The sequence below is a fragment of the Drosophila navojoa genome, chromosome X (genome assembly GCF_054131105.1).
Source record: "Drosophila navojoa isolate 15081-1374.11 chromosome X, UAZ_NAV_1.0, whole genome shotgun sequence".
In the NCBI taxonomy this organism is placed as follows: Eukaryota; Metazoa; Arthropoda; class Insecta; order Diptera; family Drosophilidae; genus Drosophila; species Drosophila navojoa.
In genome coordinates this window covers 1,183,844-1,202,500 of record NC_142895.1, presented here as the reverse complement: position 1 = coordinate 1,202,500, position 18,657 = coordinate 1,183,844, and the positions used below count along the sequence as shown (strand labels likewise).

Genomic DNA, 18,657 nt, shown 5'->3' with positions numbered 1-18,657 from the left:
AAAACGGAACCCTGAGGAAATGCAGATTTAACGCCCAAACGCTTCGACACTTTTGGCATTGACATATTTCCAAAGGCGAAAACCTCTTCAGAATTTGCATAAAAAAAAAAACCCCAAAAATAAAATCTACACTGAGCAAAATCATGGAGTAAATTATGACTGATGGACTGGGGCTAGGTTGCTGGCAAAATCCCAAAATACTTTGCTGAGTTTGTGTCTGCTTTGAGCTAAAAATGATTTCCGTTAGGGATATTCCCTGACGAAAATAATTAAGCTTAAGGCGGCTTACAAATTTCATCTACTCAAAACTCAATTTTATATTTAGCAGTGCTTGTAAATAGACAGTCATACCCTGTAAGGCCACTGTGCATGTGCGCGAAGGCACATACGCATGACATACGCATACGAAGAGGTATCGAAATCAAAATTTCTTGGAATAGAAGAGCATAGTATATGAATAAAAGCTAAAGATGAGGTAGATAGCTTTAGAGCTAAGCACTTGAAGTTATTAGCGAATAATGCGCAGATAAAACTGGCTTCATATTATCGATAATTTTTACTTTCCATAAATCAATATCGAACTTTAGTTAGTTGACTATATTAATCTATATATTCATCATAATGGATACTCTTTTTTACCTAGTATAAGTATGAAAAGAATAGACCATAGATGGATTAAGAGCTGCAAATTATCGATAACTCATATCAATGCCCATCAATCGATATCGAACTTTATTTGACCATACTCATCTATGTATTCATCTAGCACGTTTATTTACACCTTCTCCCCGTTTCGCTATGGATATATGTAATCCTTCAGCATTGTCATTTGGGTTCTGGGTATCTTTGAGTCGGTCCTACTTGCCCAGTACATGCTAGACAGTTATCTTCATATTTCGTTGCTATTAATGATTTATTTTCGGCGCATCAATTTATCAAAATCTCACCTAGCATCTCTACATGCAAAGATTCTCAGTCTTTGGTCTTAAAGTCGTCTCCCTCCAGTTCAGCTTGTTTCCTAAAAGGTTTTTCTCTGCGAAATTTTAAGCTAAACTTTATGCTATTTTCTAGCTAATATATCATAAATTTATCCAAGTTAATAAATAATTAATATAGTTTTTTTTCAGTGTTTTTTTTTTTTTTTTATTTTTCATATATTAATTATATTTTTTTAATATTTCTGTTTTTAATTTGTGCATATTTTACTTGTTTTTATATTACACAAATATTTGAAATTTAATATTTTTATATGTTTTCATTTCCATATATGATTTCATTTTCAGATTTCTGGAATTTTTTTAAGTTTTCCCATTTTGTTTATTTTAGTTTTTTATTCATTGATATCAATATTTTTTTTTATTGCTTTCAGTTCTGTTTTATGTATATTGTATAATTTTTTAATTTTTTTTATATTTTTCATGTGATTTCTTCTGCTGCACATATGAAGTTTATGCGCTTTAAATACACTATAGGGTCTGATATATGTATGTATGTATCTGTATTGGTGTCTGTTTGTGTGTGTGTGAAGTTGTTGTGCTTGGCAGTCTAAACGCCATGATAAATTAGTTGGATAGCCCGTTTAACTGCGTGTTTTGCTTACGTTTATGTATCGTGCCACGCCTCCTCCCTACCCTCCTCTTTGCTATCGTGCACGCTTTAAACACCAACAGCTGACAGCGTGTGTGGGTGCGTGAGTGTGTGTGTGTGTGTGTGTGTGTGTGTGTGTGTGTGTGTGTGTGTGTGTGTGTGTGTGTGTGTGTGTGTGTGTGTGTGTGTGTGTGTGTGTGTGTGTGTGTGTGTGTGTGTGTGTGTGTGATAAATTAACATAAGATTAGCGATCAGCCACAGCAACAGCAGCTGCAGAGAAAGCGAGAGCGAGAGAGCAAGAGAGTGAGAGTGAGAGAGCAAATAGAAATTAGCCCAGCGCTAAAACAAAACAAACGGAATGAGAGTGGGCAGAGTGCGAGGGAGAGGGAGAGGGAGTGCGAGTGGAGAGCAAAGAGTCAAACATAAATGAATAATGCGCACCAAGCGTAAAACCCACATGAGAATTGAAATTAAAAGGACAATAGATAAAACACACGCACAGACGGACGGACGGACAGACGAACGGACGGGGTCCAACACGAAGACGAAGGCGACAGAGAGCTGCCCAAAAGTACGAGAGAGAGAAAGAGAGAGAGGGGAGAGTGGGAGATGGACAACAGCCCACAGGGTGCTAAGCGACACACACAGAAACAGAGTGAGAGAGAGTGAGAGTGAGAGAGAGAGAGAGAGAGAGAAAGAGAGAAAGATGGTGAGTTTAGTTTCTATCGTAAATAAATAAAAATGAAAACAAATATTATAGAGAGCCAGAGAGCAGAGGAACGGAAGAGAGAGATAGAGATAGAGACAGAAAGTGAGCGGAAGGACAATTACTTAAGCTTCAATACTTAAATATTTTATGATTGCAATAGCATTGATTTTATACAAAGAAAAATGTCTCAAGTATATGATACCCTGTAAAGAGCATTAAAAATCAAATATGATATGCCTAAAAGATACCCTACATTGCAATAGAATTGTATTACAAAAGAAACAAGAATAGTCTTTATCTGTAAGAATATACTAAGCATTGACTGCGATATACCCTGTAAATAATCATTGTTGTCTGTAAGACAAATTTGAGTTTATTTTTGCGACTATGACTACCCTGTAAACCAATTAGACGACTATGAGACACTATATACCCTGCTCAGATATATTCTAGGCGTCACATAATTCGAACACCAAGCATCGACTCGATGATACCCTGTATCACTGATACTGGAACAACATAAAGCCATCAATAATATATCATATATATGTCCATGCTTAACTAAGCAATCATTACATAATACCCTGTAAATATACATATATCAGACTATTCCAATTTTCTTGCTCATTGCTCAAAGTTGTTCTCTCCGCCCTTTAAGTGCCACTCGAAGGACTTGGCAAACTTTTTGCTTAATCACTTTGAATGACAAATGTTGCGAGAAACAATTACTAGAGATGAGCATTATATAGCTGCCACGCCCAGCTCCCGCAGAGCCAACCACCCACACAAACAGTTCTCTCCACTTTTCATGGCAGTGGCAAGACGAGCTCGAGACTTGGATAAAATGATTTGCTAATTTGTTAATGGCTGCTCAATGTTTAATGGCAAAACACAGACACAGAGAGAGAGAGAGAGAGAGAGAGAGAGAGACAGAGAGGGCGCTAGAGAATAGTTGCAATTCCCAACAGCCAGTTTTGGCATATTCGGCGAAAAGTTTGCGCTTCGAATGAGTTGAGAAATTGTTGTGCGAAAATTGATTAAATTGTTTACTTTAATTGTGTGTGAATCTTGTTGCTGTTGTTGTTGTTGCTGTTGTTGTTCGAATACGAAGAGAATGCCAAGCATTTAGCAACAGCAAGCCGCGCTGATAAGGCCATCAAAATGATAATAAAGCAATGGAAATGCTAGATTAAATACTTATGTACTCAGAGAGAAGAGTTATGCAAATATCAGAAGAACAAATACCCTACAAACCATATATATTCCTACGACATTTCGATATTTCAAGCTACCTATCAAACTATTCTGAAGTAGTTTAGAGTATGTTGAGTAAAAATCCAAGTCCAGTCTTATTGTAAGAAACTTGAGTTAAGAATATTAACTATATTATATAGTGATTGGAATCAAGTGCTCTTATCATAAACTTCCATTCTAATATAACAAAAAGCAATATACCAAAATTGAATAATCTAACTCACATCGAAGCCGAATTTCTATAGGTAGCCTCTAGTAATAATGCTTTGCTCGCACTGAATCAAAAGTATGCTTTAAGTGCAGTTGATAGTAGACGCTGTACCGAGTTACAGCTTGATCGTTTCAACAGAAGCTGAGTTCAGATAGATAGCCCTTAGCTAGAATGCATTACGAGTGCTGCAAGAAGCTGATACATCAATTCCCAGTATAATCGCTTCATCAGAAGCTGAGTTCATATAGGTTGCGCTAATCCAGTTGTAGCTTCACCTCACATAGGCTACTCCATGATGAAATACCATCTCTGGGCAGCGCGTATACAATGAGTGGGCATTGTTGTTATATGCTATGTCAACATATTGGATCACAAAGCCAACAGTTTGCCTTGAAAGAGTATTTATTTGCAAAAGCAGTTATCTCTGAGGGGTATCTAAAACATGGTATATCTGCTATATAAATAAATGCATATGAATATAGCATATCTCTTTGCTATCTCTTAGGTGGGACTCTCTTGCGCTTCCTGTGCATTTTGCGACATCAAAGCAAATACAGCAACAAATCCAAACACAAAAGCAATAAACTTTATATTTACTTTTGGCTGCGAAATGTGAAGGTTTATCCGAAAGGGGGGAAATCAGAGAGAGAGAGAGGGAGGAAGGAAGGTGTGAGAGTTTGCAAGGAATCGCGGTTAAACGGCGCAAGCACAGAAAATAATTGAAGAAACTTTACAAAAACAAGTTACTTCAAATGGGAATCCAAAGAACCGAAACCGAAACCCCAAACTCCAAACCCCAACCGAATCTAAATACGAACTGAATCAATGAACAGTTATTGCTCAAACGATGCGCCAGCAAAAAAGGGAGCAGATGAAGAAGAAGAAGCAGCCGAGAACAAGAGCAACAAAAATGGCAATCGAGTGAAGCTTCAAAATGGGGATCACAGACAGTGGGAGGGGCAAGGTGGCCGAGAGGGGGGGAGTTGTCATAAATGCCAACTATTCTACAGACAGCGAAACGCTTCATACAATCAATGCTGGCAATGATGACGACGACGACGACGACGATGACGATGACAATGACAATGAGAATGCCAATGATGATGATGATGACAGCGAAAAGGGGAATGCGAATTGCTTCCAAATGGAGTGGAAGGAGTAGAGAGAGTATAGAGAGAGCGAGAGAGGTCGACTGGCAGGAGATGGAGGCCAGAGTTCAAGTATGTGATGGACGGAATCGGTAACGGGAATCCAAATACAGCTACAGCAAGTGGAGAGCGTTGCAAGCGCACAGTGTGACAGAACAGAGATGAAAGAATGTGGCAGACAGAGAAGCAGAAGAAGAAGATTGCTGCAAATAATAATGTCAAATAAAATACATACTCTCGTTAGCCTGAGTTAGTCTTAGCTTTAGACTAGTTCTAATTTCTAATAAATAAATGATCTTTTTTCTCATTATCCCTTTATCTTATTCTTTTAGGCATTATCCTTAGCTTTAATCTGTCTCTTTGCTTTTCTTTATCTCATGTCTTTGCTAGCCCTCACTCTCTCTCTCTCTATCTCTCTCTCTCTCTCTCTCTTTTGACTTTTTCCACACTCTTTCTTGCAGTATTTCTCAATCTGCTCTTGCTCCATTTGCGTTTTCTTCCCTACCACGTTTTGCCCCTACTTTAGGTCTCTCTCTCTCTCTTTTTCTGTCTCTATCTATATCTCTCTCTCTATCTATCTATCTATCTAGCTATCTCTAGCTCGAGCGCGAGCTAGCGCGAGCGCGAGCGCGAGCGCGAGCGCGAGCGCGAGCGCGAGCGCGAGCGCTAGCGCGAGCGCGAGCTATCTCGATCGCGATCGCTAGCGCGAGCGCGAGAGCGAGCGCGAGAGCGATCGAGCGAGCGCGCGAGCGCGAGCGCGAGCGAGCGCTATCGCGAGAGCTAGCGCGAGCGCGAGCTCGAGCGCGATCGCGATCGCGAGCGCGAGCGCGATCTCTATCGCGAGCGCTAGCGCGAGCGCGAGCGCGAGCGCGAGCTAGCGCGAGCGAGAGCGAGCGCGAGAGAGCGAGAGCGCGAGAGCGATCGAGAGCGATCTATCGAGCGATCTCGATCTCTATCTCGAGCGCTCTCTATCTCTATCTCTATCTCTATCTCGAGATCTCTATCTCTAGCGATCTCGATCTCTATCTCGATCTCGAGCGCTCTCTCTATCTCTCTATCTCTCGATCTCTCGATCTCTCTCTATCTCTATCTCTATCTCTATCTCTATCTCTATCTCTATCTCTCTCTCTCTCTCTCTCTCTCTCTCTCTCTCTCTCTCTCTCTCTCTCTCTCTCTCTCTCTCTCTCTCTCTCTCTCTCTCTCTCTCTCTCTCTCTCCTTCTCCATTCGTTTCTCTCTTTCATCTTAGATTGGCTAACTGCTTCAGCTGCTGAATCAATCCCTACTTTCTCTCTCAATCTCTCATCATTCTAACCCCTTCTTGGGTTCTCTCTCTGCTTGCTCGATCAAATATTGCTCGCAAACAAATAGATCTTGTTCCACTGTGCCATGCTATGCAATTATTGCTCGTCTGTCCTAGCATCATCATCATCATCTACTGCTCCCATATCATCATCATCATCATCATCATCAATATCGTCTTGTTATTTAGCAACAGGGAACATCATCATCGCCAATTGCTGCTGTTGCTGCACTTGTTGTTGTTGTTGTTGTTGTTGTCGCATCGAGTGTTGCCAGAAAACATTTTCATTGCGATTGTCATTTCGAAGACAGCCAACCGTCCGCTGTTTGCATTTCGGTTCATCATTCCGAGGCACTCGAACTGGGGCTGGAACTGGGGCTGGGACTGGGGCTGGGAGTGGGGCACGGCGTTGCTTATCAGAAAGCAAACACGACCAACACACGCACACACACACACACACGCACACACACACACGCACTGCTTGCTATTTGGGGTTACCGTTATCTTATTACTTATTGATTTTGTGTTATCAGTGGAGACGTCGCGACGCGTTTTCTCAAGCATAAAAAAAGAAGGAAAACTGAAGAAAAAAAAAAATTGATGCGCCAGCAAAGTGAAAAGCAAATTGAAAAGAAGATGCCGACGACCCTCCAGACGACGTCCTCACCCCTCTCTCTCTCTCTCTCTCTTTTTACCACACTTGCTGCACTCCACCCACCTTCGCCCACCACCCCGACTCCCTCTCTCTCTATCTCTCTCTTTCACACAGCACTCGCTGCCGCTGCCTTGCAATGGGCCGCGCCTCATTACACTTGGAGATACCTTCCGAACACTCGCTGATAAGCGCGCGTGAGGAGTGAGAGGGAGAGGGAGAAGGAGAGGGAGGGGCCGGGAGGGAGTGGGCCAGAGTGGGGGGGACTGAGAAGTACACAGCGATTGTTGCTTTCTCAGCGTGCTCTTCTGTCTGTTGATGCCCTGCGCGCCGTGCTTAAGCAGTTGGGGTATATAGAAGTCCAGCTATATATCTATATATGTATGTATGTATGTATATACCACATATAAAGAGGCGTACCCAATCATATATCGACATGGATCTGTCATAACTAAACTAGATGATATCTTGAGGCTAAGAACATGGTAAATTCATTAGTTTTCCTTTGCTATATCTGCATAACCTGTTATCGATAAATTTAACGCAATACATTTTCAATAATCGATTAACATGGATTGTAAGAGAATGTGAGAATGAGACTGAGAGCTAGAGACTAGCACACTGATCTTCATAGACTGCATATATACAACTCCTGAAGTTTGTCAGTATGTCTTAGAAGTGATCGATATTTATCGATTTTATAATTAAGGATTTTCAAGCAGAATTCTATTATTATTAAAGCTACTATCACCCATCCAAAGTAACATTGTCTGTCATAAGCTTCAATAGCTTTTTGCATTTTTATCGATTATTATCGATTGTAATTTATTTAGTCTAATTCACAAAACTAAAGGCAATATGGGTATATTGTTTTACGCACTGACAAAAGCAGGGCAGTTCGAAACACCGCCTTTACATTTTACAGGGTATCTATCGGTCGCTCGTTGCTGTTCGATTGCTTCGACAACTTCTTTGCTTCTTGCCTCTACTTTGTTGCGCATTTTATGCGTAAAATTGATGCTAGCTGCATGCCAAACCGCAAAGCAACTGCTCAAGCAGAAGGCGGGAGGCGTCAAGTGGCGGCTGTTAGGCCAGGGGGCGTGGCTGCCAGACGCCTTTCGCTGATGATGATGATTATGCCAACGGCAATGGCTTTGTCTTGTGCCCGAAGATACTTAAAATGTAAAAATAGAAAATAGAAAACAAATAGAACGAAACTACAAGAGCAAAGTGCAGTGCACAGCTAAGAACAGGGTATGTGCGACTACCAGATGCCCCTTAAAAGGTCAATATTCATCAATATAGACGAAATGAGTTAGGTATACAGAAAAAGCTACATCTGAAGCTCTTATATGAGGTAAGCTCAAACATTATCGAATAACTTTTGAATCTTGTTATCAAATTGCCTTGAATCTTTCAAATTATGCTGAAAGTATGTTTAGTTAGACATATCTCATGTATCCTAGCTGTAGCTCTTACAGTTCGTGAGTTCAATGAGCTCAGTCTTATGTATTAACGCACATCTCTGGTATATTTTGATGAAATCATCTCAGTATTTGTAGAATTAATTTACAGGGTATTTTAGGCAGCTATAAACCACAATTTAAAAGCTCTAGCTCTGGCAGCCTTCGAGTTCAATGAGTTGGGTAAGCGAAGAACGAAGCAATTGTCGCTACTGCACTTCAGCCAGCGCCAAGAGGCGGTCCTTGAGCGAACCAGATACAGTTGAGTAAAGCACTTTCGATTGACTTTGTGGCGACTGTCAGAGGCATAGAACAAGATATGCTATCTGACGGCTGGAGACATGATTCTCATCGAATTTATGGCATTGATTTCTGTGTAAGAAACGAATTCGAGATAAGATTAAAGATTACACAATTTGTAAGTGCAACAAATCAGTTTAAATTTTGTCTTCCCCCTCTCCCCTCTTTGGCCTTTTCTTCTTTCATTTTTACTAATCTCGCTTCCCTTTTGTTACGCACATCAATATTTCAAATGGGAAACTCTGCTCTCTTAGCGAAATTCATTTTTAATCCAAAAATATGCTAAATAATTAAACGAATTACAATGGAAATTGAATTCGCAGTGCAGCTGGCGAAATTTCGTAAGAAATTTGCTGAACCTTTAGCTAGATATCAGCGAGCGCAGCTGAAACTTGAATTGCTCATTCCGCTGCACAAAAGAAATTGATTGAATGTGTGGAAATAGCAAAAGTTCCCTAAGCCAACGCACCAATTTCAACAAAAATTGAAAAAGAGATTAAAACACAGGAGTTTTTATTTGACTAGCTGAGCTGGCTGCAAAATTAATTTGCTAAATTTAATTGCTAAAAATAATAAAAGAAATAACTGTAAGAAATTTGGGCGTTATAACATTGCTGATAACTGAGTTCGCATGGGTAGTCAAATGATGAAAGGTTACAATCGAACGCAAATCTAAACATGTTCTTATGGTCTCTAAGAGACGTCGGAATACCAAGTTTCAGCTTTATAACTGCGCTAGAAACTGAGTTCATATAGATAGATATATGGTGGAGTGATACAATTTGGCTAATATTAAAATATATTACCATTAGTTAGATAAGAAAGTCGTGTACCAAGTTTCAGCTTTATAACTGCGCTAGAAACTGAGTTCACATAGATAGATATATGATAGAGTGATACAATTTAGCTCATATTGAAATATGTTACCATTAGTTAGATAAGAAAGTCGTGTACCAAGTTTCAGCTTTAGAACTGTGCTAGAAACTGAGTTCATATAGATAGATATATGGTGGATTGATACAATTTAGCTCATTGCAAAATATGTTACCATTAGGTAGATAAGAAAGTCGTGTACCAAGTTTCAGCTTTATAACTGCGCTAGAAACTGAGTTCACATAGATAGATATATGATAGAGTGATACAATTTAGCTCATATTGAAATATGTTACCATTAGTTAGATAAGAAAGTCGTGTACCAAGTTTCAGCTTTAGAACTGTGCTAGAAACTGAGTTCACATAGATAGATATATGATGGAGTGATACAATTTAGCTCATATTTAAATATGTTACCATTAGTTAGACAAGAAAGTCGTGTACCAAGTTTCAGCTTTATAACTGCGCTAAAAACCGAGTTCATATAGACAGATATATGGTGGATTGATACAATTTAGCTCATATTGAAATATGTTACCATTATTTGGATAAGAAAGTCGTGTACCAAGTTTCAGATTCAGAACTGCCTCGGAAGCTGAGTTCACATAGTTAGCTATGCGATATGGTAATGAGATTAACATGATTTTAAAATCGACTCATATGCATACTGAGAGCAGGAGCTATGCCGAGTTTCAACGAATGAACTATTCGTGATTATACGACACAGCACAACCATGAGACATATATAATTTAGTGTCATCTTTTTTAAAGACATTTCATAAATTGAAATTTGCTTTGTCTATGTTGTCAAAGAGAAGCAAGCCGATGGTGTTGCTAAGGCCAGAGCCAGGGCCACGGCCAGACTACATATATACGGAATGCGCTGTCTATTTATATACATACATATAGTATTTATATATAGTGCATATACAAGAGATAGGGATAGATGCATATATATGTATATGCTGATGCTTGGGGCTAGTCGTGAAGGAGCAGACAGCGCAGCGCGTTCATCGTTTGTGGCTGTTTTTTTTTTTTTCAAGTTCGTTGCCTCGCTTGACTGCCACTTGACATAACGGTCGGCCACGCCCCCTCTTCCACCCGTTGACCGCGGCAGCCCCTAGTTGCTTCGTCCTCCCAAGACTCGCAGTGCAACACCCTTAGACTTCTTACTTGATTTATGACCAGCGGCTCCCCAAATAAAAAACGCTTTTTGCTGTCTCCTTTTGCAGTTTTCATGCAACAAGTGCGGCGCACAAGATGTGGCAAGAAGAGGCGACACACAGAGACACACACAGAAGCAGATACAGAGCCAGCAGCACCAGCAGCTGAAGAAGTTATTTTTCTGCTTTCATCTCGCTGCAGATCAAAATCAGTCTGCTGACTTCTTTTGCCGCAGGCTTCAGTCAGCAAAGGACATTTGCTATATGATATACTAATCTGAACTATACGATATTCGTATATATTCCAACAAAAGTTGCGCAAAGCATCTATACCAAATCTTACACTCTTAGCTAGACTAAGAGCCGAGTTCACATAGGCAACTCTAAGAAGTCATGATATAAACCATTTAATTTCGATATATTTTTCATTTGAAGCCATGACGTGCAACTGTCCAAAGTTTCGGCTTCAAAGCTCAACTGTGAGCTGAGTTCGCACAGGTAGACTAGACGATATAATGTTACCACTTGTTTGATTTTAGCATATGTGCCAATCGAAGTTGATATGAAGCAGCTGTACTAAGTTTTATCAAGAAACTTGCTCCAAGAGCTGAGTTAACATGGTCAGTTGTATGATATCGTGTTACAATCTGAGTCATTTAGAAATATGTTTCTTATAAATTCAAAAGAAGCCTCTATAGGAAGTTGCATAAAGAAACAATTGCTAGAAGCTGAGTTCACATAGTTAGTTATGTGTTCAACTAACTCGAAAAAGTTTTTTAAAGGGAATTTAAATAGTTATGTCATATAGTCTAATAATATTTGTTTATTCTAGATTTTTATAGATTTTTTTGTATATCCACAATATCATTTACATTGATTTCTAGTATTATTCACCCAGTTTCTGGCATTAGAGTTTCCCACGTTCTTTAGAAATTCGAAGCTCCAACGAATTTTTGTATTTTGCTTTTGCTTTAGTTCCATCAATCATACCGATACGAATTGTGGTTCAACTTGTGGTACGTTTTTATTACAGCTCGTTGTTTAGGGGGGAGGGAGAGGGCGTTAAGCACAACAGAGAGAGTGAGAGAGAGCGAAAGAGTGCAACACAGAGAGTGGGGGCGAGTGGGCGTAACACTCTGAATTCTAAACCTTATAATCATGACAGCCAGACACGCCAGAGCTGAGCTCAAGGAGCTTTTGGCTCTTGGCCAGATGTTTGATTTCGTTTCCGCACAGGGTCGCTAGATACCCAGCAATCGCTATACAATGGGGTATATACATATGTTCAACTCCATTTGTACTTTTAGATTTTGAAAAATCCAAGAAAACTTTCCTTGAATATTCTGGAATATCTAGATACATTTGCTTACAGGGCAGCTGCTAGTCGCGCATACCCCATCTATGGCTTTTGGCTCAGTTCTGTTGTTGTTGTTGTTGTTGTTTCGTGTCTGAAGTTTTGTTATTATATTAAACTAATATAATGATTATTATTGCTTCAGCTTCAACTGCTGCTGTTGCAACTTGTTCTAATTGTTGTTGTTGTTGTTGTTGTTTGTTACTTTCCCTGTGTAAGTGTGTATATGTGTGTGTGTTTATAAATCATTTGAATTCCTGCTCCTTCGCTCCTCCACTTGGCATATCGAAAGACAATTTCGTGTGACGCCATATTTGTCAAATGCCGTTTAAATTTATGAGCAAATGATATATGAGTAACAGGCAGCCCAGGCAAACAAACACACACAAACACACACGCACACACACACACACACACACACACACCCTTGAAACACACACAAATTTTTTGGGTGCATTTTGCGTTTCGTAAGTAAAGTTCAATAGCCGCACACGCACACACCCTCAGTCTCTCTCTTTCACACACACACACACACACACACATGCGACTCATCAACATATTTCGCGTTATTTGATATCTTCAAGTTAAAACATATGTGAGCCGTTTTTCACGCATGTTACCTCTCTGCACTCCTCTCGCTGACGTACTTTCTCTCGCTCTCCCTCTCCCACGCTCTCTCACTCTCACTCTCGATCGCTATTTTGTTACACTTGTTAAATACAAAAAAGAAAGAAAATTCAAATCACTTTTAAAGTCATAAAAACTGTTTCGATTCTCTGAATGGGAAATTCTCTAATCGAGTTTTTTCTTAAGTGATTGTAGTGCACAGAGAGTGTACATAGATACCCTATAAAATGAATGCTAGCACACAGAAAAGAGCGAATAGTTCGCTTTAAGACTGGCTTTAGCTGCTGTGCCTTTTATTTGGGCCGCCAGTGTGTAGCACACTTTGTGTAGTCTAATTAATTGCCATACAAAAGTCAAAATAATTAGCTGTGCTCTTTATTTACGCCATTAGTGTAGAAGCAGAGCGTTCAGATTTGAGTGTGGCCTATGAAAAGAGTCTCCAACAATCGTTAGCCATAGCCAAAGCCTGGCTTAGCCGCTGTGCCTATTATTTATGCCATCAGTGTGCCAACATTGCACGCGCACCCTCTACCCATAGCATTTCATAATACAGCACACACACACACACATGCATATCGAGCTGGGCTCTCATACTGTTCTACTGTTATACGCGTCTCTTAAATTCATCTTTCGACAGCTTTCGAGTGGAGCTTAAAATCTGCTCGCTCGCGTTTTCCATTCAAATGGCTTAAGCTGCAACTGAAGAGTTAAGCGCTTTACCGTTACGTTCGTCTTCCTCTTCATCTTTATTTTCAGCTTCTTCAACTTGTTTATCTTCTTTGCTCACCTTATGATAATTGCTTTGCATGGCAAGCGGCTGAAATCCATGGATGCACGCTGAATGCGTTCAACAGCTGCAAAGAGAAAGAGAGAGCAAGATTAATAAGAGACACACAACGGAATCCAAGTCGGAGCGAAGAGCGCACGAGGTTGCGGTTCGAAGTTGGAGTTTGATTGATCGGACACAAACTCATGGCGTGTGTGAGCGAAAGCGAGAGAGAGATGGAGCGAACACGTTGAAGTAAACAAAACAACGCTTGGGCGCGAATGAGAAGACAACATAATAAATCAACAGAGGCAAATGAAGTAAAAGAGTGTGAGAAATAGCGACAGAGGGAGAGAGAGTTGGTGATTGAGAGAGAGGCGAAAACAACTGGCGCGTAGGCGCTGCAGAACAATAAACAATAAAAAATAATACGAGAAAAAAAAGCGAAAAAAAATGTTGAGCGATGAATCAAAAGCAACAACAACAAAGGCGGCAATAAAACGCAATTGAAACAACAACAAAGTACGAAATAAAACGCGTTAAATTAGCCAAAAAAAAGTAGCTCAAGTTGGGCAGTGACCGAGGAAGAGAAAGAGGAAGAGGAATAGCGAACAACAGCTTCAACGCTCAAAAAACTAACTGTTTTCTAAGCCAACAAAAATCCAATTAGAGTTTTAGCAAGCCAAACAGCCATACACTATGTATATATATAGTACATATATAATATTATTTTCTGGAAAATGAATTTCGATAACAAAGCAACATTTCGATAAAAACTCATAATTTAGTTTATCAAAAGGTTCTCTTAAGAGAGTTCCTTGTACATTTATGGTATATTTTCTGGAATTTCTTGTTGATACTTAACAAAATTCTTTATAATATGACTATATTAATCTGAATCATATAAGTATGAAGGTTATATAAAGACCGATATGCTATATATGAAGCATATATTTACATATAACGCCTTAAGGCGTCTCCAAAAAGTCTTCTATATAGACTTTTGCAGATTCACTTACATATATATGTACATATGTATATGTATGTATTAGATAAATTCATATCTATGTTTTCTAAATGATTCAATTCATCATCTTTGAGTGTCTTAATATTTATTTATTGATCTGGGAAGCTGATGATGAAGAGACTCGGCAAACTGTACTCGTGACAGCCCAACAACAACAACAACAACAACGACAACGACAACAGCATGCAGAAGAGGAAGAAGAAACACATGGTGTGCGAGCCGAAGGAGAAGAGCCGGAAGAGTCAGGGAAGGAGAAGGCTGGCAAGGAAGGCAAGCGAAGACTTGAAAGAAAAAAAGAGGCAGACGGGAGAAAAGGCAAAGCAAGAGACACGGGAAGAGAGGCAGGTGAACGAACAGAGAATCTCGAGAATCTTGCCGAGGAGAGTGGGGGGGGGCAGAGGAGACGGGGCCAGAAGCTGCCGCAGCGACAGGCAACAGCGATTTCTGCCAAAGTTGGGGCAGCTGCCTTTTTGGCCTGGGCAGCAAGAAATGTTTGTTGTTGTTGTTGTTGTTGTTGTTGTTGTTGCTGTTGTTGTTGTTGTTGCTGTTGCTGTTGTTTGCCTTAATCATCGCCAAAAACAAGTTTTGCGGTTTGTTGTTTGGCTTAACGTTTAAAGACCGAAACAGCAAAGCAAATGCATTCATGAGTCGCCGCCGTCTCTCTCTCTCTCTCTCTTCCTCTCCCTCTCCCTCTCTCTCAGTTTGTGGCGTCCAGTTTCAGCATTGATCAATGCTATTGTTGTTGTCGCTCCATTTTTGTTGGACTCCAATTTCAATTCCCTTTTCATGTTCCCATTGACTGAAAGATGTTTTCTCATCAGGATACAGCCAGAGAACATTTTTAGATCTCGAGATCTCAAGAGTCTTCCCATATGTGTCTGTGCTCTCTGTGTTCTCCACTTGGTCCCATTTCGTAAATGCGCATCAAGTTCTGCTTTATGTTTTCTTCCAGAATTTTCAGCTCTATTTGCTTGGCCCTTCCAGAGCGAATCACGAATCATGCTCGAATCACGTTTCATTTCACGCTTTAGCTACGTTTCGATGGCTTTCTCAAGTTTGCCAAAAAGAATCGCAAAGAAAGCAGCCAAAAAGAGAAGCGAAGAAGTCAACTTCTTCTTCTTCTTCTTCTGCTTTGTTGCTTCAGTTCTCAGGCTCGTGATCCGCTGGGCCCCCACAAGCGAGTCGTGCCAAGTACCTCTATGCCCACTCGAGGCTGTTGATTTAATAGACTCGTCCATTCCCAAAGCCCCAAAGGTTCCGAGCAATTAAAATTCCAATTATTTTTCAACTCTTTACATTTCATTCGCCGTCAAATCCGTCGATTAGTCCCCCCCTCCCCCCATCAACAGTTTATGCAAATTCAGTAAGAAGAAGCAGTTATATTTGGTAATGTCTGGACCGAGGCGAACTCTCTAATGCAGTCTCTGAGAGGAGCTATTGGTTATGATGCCCCTTTTCCTCCATTTATTGTTTAGAAATATTCCTCGGAATTCATCTTTAAGCTGCTTTTGCCATGCGGCGCAAAGTTTCTAACAAACGGAAGTAAACCAGAAGACAAAAATATTGAAGAAAAGTTTTCCAGAAACTTTAAAAAGTTGAGCTTAAGTCTGCTTAGAGCAGCAGAGAATCACAAAGAAACGGAGAGAGAGAGAGGGAGAGAGAGAGAGGGAGAGAGAAGAAAATCCCTTGAAGAAAATATACATTAATTATAATTTCTTTCAGTTAAATTTGAATAAAATTGATTTTAGTCGGAATCCGCTTCGATTTCACGAGAAATTGTGATTTGGACTCGTGCAAGTGATATGAGCTAAAATTGGGTTGCTTTTTTGATGTCTGCCCTAATGCTCCACTTTGATTATATCTTTCATAATTTCATATTTTCGAATCGCTTCCGCTCACTGCTAGGGAAACCGAAGCTATTTATAGCTATAACTGATACTGGTCCTCCTGTGCCTCTTCCCGTTCCCCTACACCTACACTCGTTGTTCTTTTCCTTCTCCGTTCCCTTCCCACCCTTCACTCTCTCTCTGTCTCAGTCTCTAGGCTTCTCCGATTCTCTATCTCTGAGCCAAAGCCCAGTTTCTTTCTCTAGCTCTACCTCTTTCTCTTTCTCTCTCTCTCTCTCTCTCTCGCAGTCTCCCTCCCTTTACAACTCCATCTCTCACTTTATCTCAATTAGTCATATGCTTTTCTTCTTATTGCATTCACCTCAAATTTCATGGGATTTACATATATATCATTTAAATTTCGCATTTTTCGTCCTGCTGACAGCTAAAATTTTAATTTAACTTATTCCCTCTCGCTCGCACACAGCCTGCGTGCTGCCTGCTAATCACCTTTGGTGCTGCCTATTCCACTTCTACTTCTACTGCTCCGTTTCTGCTTCTTCTTCTTCTGCAGCTACTTATTTGTCTCTTCATTAAAAGCACGCCAACAAAAACACACATACACACACACACACATATGCATAGCAGGCGCTTTGGTCCTTCTTTACGTCTAACTGTACTCGCGCTTTGCCCAAAAATAAAAATAACAACAACAGCAGGAGCAATCGTTGCTACGCGCCTCTGTTGCGGCGCTGCTTTGCTTTGCTTTACTTCTGCTTTATGCTTCATTCGCTTCAGTTTTGTTTTTTTTTTTTTATTTTGGCAAAAGATTTTGCGTTGGCAGCATTTGCAATAAGAACACGTTTTTGTTGTGATTTTTTGTTGGCGATTTGGTTTCGGCTGCAATTTTCATTGTGATTCATTTTTGGCTACTAAATTGGCCGTTTTACGGCTGCATTTTGGTTTATCTTTTGTTTTGTTATGCAGACATGAACCGGTTAAGCGGGTAATAATTGTTATTTTTACGTTGCTGCGTTTTGCATTTTGCTATTCGATTGTTATTGCAAATACACAAAACAAATAACAACACACATTCATACATACATGTATGTATGCACATCTGCAGCGCTGCTTTATGGCTTAAGAGAGAGAGAGAGAATATTAAGCTGCAGGCGCAGGGCAAATCAATGCGCTCAAAGAGCAAAGTCAGAGCAACAGCAGAGTGCGTTAGCTTGAGTAAAAAACACGCACAACACACACATATACACACACATGTAGGCTAAGCGGAGGAGGCCTAGCACTAATTAAAGAGCGCAGCCAGCAGGTCTGCAGCATGTGCGAGAGCGAGCGAGCTCGATCGTATGCAAACACAAAACAGATGCATACACACACACACACACACACACACTCAGAAGACTTTACATGCACATTCATGATTTTAGCTTTAAGAGCGAGCTCAATCAATTTCTATTTCAAGCTGCAAGCGCACACACACATCTAAATTTCTATACAAGCTGCACACACACACATACATGTTGATATTTATAGACTTAAGAGCGATTGGCATATTTGCAATTTGAAGAGCAAAATTGTAAGCAGGTAGCGCAGCTGCATCTGCTGCTGCACATGTTAGAGAGCACTCGCTCGAGCGACATGCGATCACAAGCTGCGCTTAAGAGCACACACACACACACATGCACGCACACACTTATGTATATTTAAGGCAATTTATGTTGTTTCTTCCTTATTTTTCACACGTTGTTTTTGTTACTGTTGCTGCTGCGGCTGCTGCTGCATTTGGCTGGCTGAACCGGTTCAACGGGTTGCCTCACACTACACTCACACAAGCACGCACACGCACGCTTGCACTTTTGTTGTATTTGGTATTTCTGTTATCTTCATCTTCTTCTTCATCTTTTACCTTTGCTTAGTGTTTCGCTTCTCTTCCAGCTTCTGTTTTGACTTTGGCTGATGCTGTTTGATTTTGCATTAATTTTGCTTTAATTGCATTTTGCTTGTGAACTGCATTCGTATTATCGCTTTACTGCTCGCACTCTCACTTTTCCACTAAATAACAATAAAAAAAATTATTTATCATCTTATTCTTATTCTTATTCCTCTTCTTCTTCTTCGTGGTAGCTCGTTAAGTGCTTAACAAAAAAAAAACACGCGCGCATTTTGTATTATTATTATTATTATTATTTTGAATTCTGCTTAGAATTTGGCTCGTTTTGCCGGCGATAACGCGCGCGCGACTGAGTGAGCAGAGAAAACCAAAACTCACAAAGTTAACCACACATAAGAATATTTTACGGAATTTTCACGCTCTTGACTCGAAATCGAACCTCGCATCGAACCCGCTACGACGACCGCCTCGGACGGCTTTGCTTTTGCA

The 18,657-nt window shown here is 40.2% G+C and overlaps 1 protein-coding gene across 1 annotated transcript in view; it reads right to left on the bottom strand.

Annotated features, from left to right (window-relative positions):
* Positions 1–18,657, bottom strand: part of kek5 (leucine-rich repeat, immunoglobulin-like domain-containing kekkon 5 protein) — a 209,477-nt gene extending 190,820 nt beyond the window's left edge. Inside the window, exons 1-2 of the mRNA XM_089263157.1 lie at positions 18,184–18,657; positions 13,431–13,497 (exon numbers count right to left, since the gene is read on the bottom strand). The gene's annotated coding sequence lies outside the window, so the exon portion shown is untranslated. The remainder of the gene's footprint in view (positions 1–13,430; positions 13,498–18,183) is intronic.